General features: G+C 38.7%; 1 long non-coding RNA gene across 1 annotated transcript; it reads left to right on the plus strand.

Annotated features, from left to right (window-relative positions):
* Positions 1 to 1,106: 1,106 nt before the first annotated feature.
* On the plus strand, positions 1,107 to 5,285 carry LOC107581602 (uncharacterized). Its single transcript, XR_001608848.1, has 3 exons — positions 1,107 to 1,384; positions 2,287 to 2,348; positions 5,033 to 5,285. It is a non-coding gene; the product is annotated as an uncharacterized lncRNA (long non-coding RNA).
* The last annotated feature ends 310 nt before the right edge of the window (positions 5,286 to 5,595 follow it).

Here is a 5,595-nt window from a genome sequence, read left to right on the forward strand (position 1 = left end):
GCAAATAGTAGGCCGAACAATAACAATTCAGATTTATTGCCTTGATACAAAATGATTGGCAGAACTCTGGAAGTCTGCTAGTTTTATTTTCTCTCTATTTTGGTCGGGTGCTAGAAGTGCGGAGGCCAGGGTGAGCGAGAGGCCAGGCCGGGGTCACTGGCGAGATTCAGTTAAAAAAGGAGAAAATTATGCGGGCAGCTAAAGTTTCTCGGCTGCAGCCAGAATGTCTGCTGACCACATCGTGTAGCTTGAGGACATGGAGACTATGATTAGAACCCTGGTAGGCAGGGCTGGGGTGACTCTGGTAAGGTCGCATATAAGTACACCCACGTTGTAGAAGTGCAGGTCCATATACCTTGTGGGCATATGCGCCCCACCTCTGACACCCCAAGGCCCCTCTTCTTTCTGTAGCATGACCTCAGCAAGCTGATAATCATAGTTACTGACAGAATAGGCTCCAACTGCACTAAACAGTCCCCGTGGACAATCCGAGGTCTGATTTTCTTTTTGTCCAGATATAGGCTATGGAAGTGGTTATGTACAGCATTGCTTTAGGGTGTGGTTGAATCAATTTTGGGATGTTCAGGGCACAAATGTTCACTACATGCTTGCTGGCTTTCATAAAAACCTTTTAATCGATGTGCATTTTACATATTCGTAGTGCTAGCCATAGCACCACTACTACTATCGCTCATACTAAACCTCTAACCTCAAGTATTAAACTTTGGCATAACTAATTACTTTAAAAAAACTTCTCAAAACAGACATTTAAATAAAAATGTCCCACACAGTTTGTGTTACAGACAAGAGTAACTCAAGGTAACTCAAACTCTGTGGCTTGCTGAGGAGAGTGTTATTACTTAAAAAAAAAAAAAAACTATTGGACTTGTAATTTCCATCTGACAGATTATAAAATGGATGGAACATTCCCATAGCCTCTAGAAATAACCCAGCAACCATCAGGGATATCCGACCCTGTTGCTGGAGAGCTACCATCCTGCAGACTTCAGTTCCAACCCTGCTCCAATACACCTGCATGTAATCAATTAACCCTGAACACCTTGATTAGTTGGTTCAATGTGTGTTTGATTGGGGTTGGAGCTGAAATCTGCAGGACAGTAGCTCTCCAGGAGCAGGGTTGGAGATCCCTGATCTAGAACATTAGCAACCAAACAGAAATGCTCTTGCAACCACCAGGAACCCTTTAGAAACTGCATAGAAATGCCCTAGCAACCACCCAGAACCCCTTAGCAACCACACAGAAATGTTCTTTCAACCACCCAGAACATTCTAGCAATCATATAGACTTTATGTAGCCCCGACCCTTTTCAACACTGTGCTCGTTGTCTTCTGTCTTCAAGTTTCTAATTTCCACAGCATGAAGGTAAGATCTTTTGAATTTATTAATGAACAGCTCGTTTTAAAATCTTCCAGGTCTACTGACATTTGTTATGACATCCGCTTCGAACATTACAATGCTTATGATAACTTCTGTTAACTCTACGATAAGGAATTTCACTTCACTGGCTAATTACTCTTCAACACAAAAAATAATATTCAAACACAATTATAAAGATGGATGCACACTTGTTTCTCTGACAAGGTCTACAGCAACAAACGATTACTTTGATAATTGATTAATATAACGGTTATTGGAATGATTAATCAACTACTCGTTGATTATTCCACTGATTAATCAGTAGGCTTTGTCTGATTATTCAACTTTTGCAATTTGTTAAAATATTGAGTTTTACATATTATACACATTCATATACATTTAGAGCTGCTTTATAGCAGAAAATCAAGTTTAATTCAAACTGAAAGCGACACTTACACGTTTTTTTCCTATGTTTAATCCTGTAATGTTGCTTGCTTTAAAGCAATCTATTGCATAAAGTATTATATAAATAAATGTGACGTAACTTTACTGGAGCGCCGAGCTGGTGCAAACATATCCTCAGGCCTATGATCAGATGCTTTCTTAACTGCTGTTTTCTCACCACTGTAATTTTTGCTGTGCGTTTACTCTGTTATTGAGAGGAAAGCATGCATCTTATATTTATACATTCATCTAAACTCTCACTCTCAGCAATGTCGGGAGGTTCGCTAACAATAAATCGCTGCTTGCATATACGGAACTTATTTTTATTACACCTAACCGAAGAGTGGAAAAGAACTTTGCCATGAGTATATTGAGGCCTTTACACATGACAGCTTTCCTACACTCACTCTACTGGTTTGGCTTCGTTTGCACTTCTAATGAGTGTGTCTTCTGTTGGATTGCAGCCAGGAGGGCTGAATACAGTCTTCTGCTACAGTGCCACACTGGTCAAACCACATTATTGCAGGTCTTTACATTATGTCATATGAGATCAAATGACTATTTGACAGTTTTTTTATATGCCGACTAATCATTTCAGCCCTGCTGGCAAACATGTAGATATGCCTTAGCCCAGGCCACCCTAGCAACCACACAGAAATGCCCTAGCAGCCACCCAGAACACTGCAGTGTCATGTTGGCGAGTTGTACAAATGTAAAAATCTAGTTTCATTCTGCCTGAACAGTCCACCTGTTTGTAGCATCTTCAAATACAGACAATAGACCTGATCAGAATATTGAGTCACCGCAATGAGACCCCGAGTGCTAGTTATTCCCCTTGCAGCCTATCTGTGGGCTTCATCTAATCATAAGAGCTAATTAAGCAGTGAAGGAGAGCTGGGTAAAGGGTTAGTTCCTGCGCCAGAGCACAGAGGGGAATGGTTTTATCGCTCCGTGTCCAAAGGCAATGCCCCTCCTCTCTCGTGAACACAACGTGCCACCCACTATGTGCTCCGTGCCCAAATATTTACACTCACTGCAGGAATGACCCCCACCCCATCCCTCCTTTGATGCGGTTTACAGCTCAAAACTTGCTGGAAAATGTGGCTTTGGCATAAAGTCAATGACTCACAGTAAATAAGCAGCACCATTACAGAAAATAAAGAGCCGCACTGTTGTTTCAGGACACTTGAAAAAGAAAACAAATGGGGAGGAGGATGTAATGACAAAGGGAAGACACAGCTTTATTCGTCAACCACTTTCCTCTGTCCACACCACCGCGTCCCCAACAACTGCCAAACACATCAATCGCATGGGCCTCTTTTTTTCATTTACCTGGAAAAAGGCAAGAATTACAGAGCTTAATTTTAGAGAGAGAAGAAAGCAAAGGAGTAGACATGGAAGAGAAATATCCCCTTGAAAGTGCACGCAGACAGGGCACAGGGAGCTCACAAAGACTGCCCTTGATCAGATCAGTGTAAGAACAAAGGCGAGATTGTGGGGACAGTGAAGGCTTTCATGTGGATAGCCACTGTCTGTGTGCAGTCCGCTCACTCATGGGCAGGCGAACACAAAAACAGGGCTATTTACAACTCATAAGCGGCATATGGAAAATACACAAGCACAGTGGCCCCAAAAAGTATTTGGACACTTACGCTACACTTAAAAATGCATGAAAAATGTAATTGCATTATATGATAAAATATCAAACCAAGTGGCATTTATTTTAAGTCAGCATGGAATGAAAATTCACCCGATCTATTTTGAAAATGTTATAGATCTTATTGTGAACGATTCATCCATACATTTTTTTTGACCTCGTAATGTTTAAACAAAATGTCATAACTGGATCTTTCAATCTTCCGATTGGATCTTTCCGGCCTATATTGTTTTTTTTAAATAAATAAATTACACTCATATGTACAACACAATACCTAAAGATCACTGCTGCTACTAGTAGAAAAATATGAGCATACATTTCAAAAAACAAAAAAAATTATAATTTGTGAGGATCTGTCTGGTAAAATATTGCATTATAGTATAATACAAAAATATTTCTATACATTTATATCAATATATAATTATTCCTAATTATTATAAAACTACAAATATATCACAAAATTCTCTCTCTCTACAAGGTACCATTTCTATTTTCAGTGTAAGAACAAAGGCGAGATTGTGGGGACAGTGAAGGCTTTCATGTGGATAGCCACTGTCTGTGTGCAGTCCGCTCACTCATGGGCAGGCGAACACAAAAACAGGGCTATTTACAACTCATAAGCGGCATATGGAAAATACACAAGCACAGTGGCCCCAAAAAGTATTTGGACACTTACGCTACACTTAAAAATGCATGAAAAATGTAATTGCATTATATGATAAAATATCAAACCAAGTGGCATTTATTTTAAGTCAGCATGGAATGAAAATTCACCCGATCTATTTTGAAAATGTTATAGATCTTATTGTGAACGATTCATCCATACATTTTTTTTGACCTCGTAATGTTTAAACAAAATGTCATAACTGGATCTTTCAATCTTCCGATTGGATCTTTCCGGCCTATATTGTTTTTTTTAATAAATAAATTACACTCATATGTACAACACAATACCTAAAGATCACTGCTGCTACTAGTAGAAAAATATGAGCATACATTTCAAAAAACAAAAAAAATTATAATTTGTGAGGATCTGTCTGGTAAAATATTGCATTATAGTATAATACAAAAATATTTCTATACATTTATATCAATATATAATTATTCCTAATTATTATAAAACTACAAATATATCACAAAATTCTCTCTCTACAAGGTACCATTACTATTTTTTATATTCTCTATTATTTATTTATTATATATAATGTAATATAAAATATATTATTCAATAAATATTCTATATTTATAAGTTAAAACAATTAAAAAAGGTCTAGAATCTAGCATTACTTAGTTTTACTAGCATCAGTTTGCGATCTCATTACATGCATACATTTCAAAAGTTTAAAGGTGTCCAAATACTTTTTGGGACCACTGTACATGAACATAATGCACCAATATAGATAAGCTTCACAACATTTCCAGGTCACAAATGTTCTCTGTGCTATGAGGATACATAAAAGACAGACTGTGAACTAATAACTGTTTAGATTTATGTGTGATTATGTTTACATATGCCGGCTTTCGACATTAAATAAAAAATAGTGTGTTTCCAGGGCCCAACTGTGAAGTGAAGCCTTTACTTATGGCTATTTAAGAAGACATTTCCTGTTTAGAACAGGATAATGTGTTTCTCTTTGGCCTGAACCTGCAGCTCTTGCCAGCAGCTGCTCTGTGGCGATCCTCACACATTTCTGCACCACAGAATGAGGGAGGAGGAGGAAACGGGGCAATAAAAAGTGAGAGTGCGAGAGAGTGAGGAGGGGGCCTGAGATTCCAGAAAACCCAGTGTGACACACTTTCTCTGGATGAGCGTGTACCTGTCTGTATTTGCTTGTGTATGAGTGTAAGTGTGTGTGTGTGTGTTAGTGTTCCCGGGCGTGTGTTCGTGAAGGCTGAGTTAGAAGCGGATACAGAGATAATGGATGGATGTTGATTCTACACTGTCACCACTGTATGGCCATTTGGAGCCATTCAAAATCCCCAATGTCTCTTTGATTCCTGCTCACTTCAGCTGCTGTGCTCCTTCTGAATTGTACGTATGTGTGTGTACGTGTATGTGCCTATTAGATCTGACAAAACGATCAAAAATGAAAGCAGAGAGAAACTGAATGCAAGA

The sequence above is a fragment of the Sinocyclocheilus grahami genome, unplaced genomic scaffold (assembly GCF_001515645.1).
Source record: "Sinocyclocheilus grahami isolate Dianchi unplaced genomic scaffold, SAMN03320097.WGS_v1.1 scaffold36.1, whole genome shotgun sequence".
Lineage (NCBI taxonomy): Eukaryota > Metazoa > Chordata > Actinopteri > Cypriniformes > Cyprinidae > Sinocyclocheilus > Sinocyclocheilus grahami.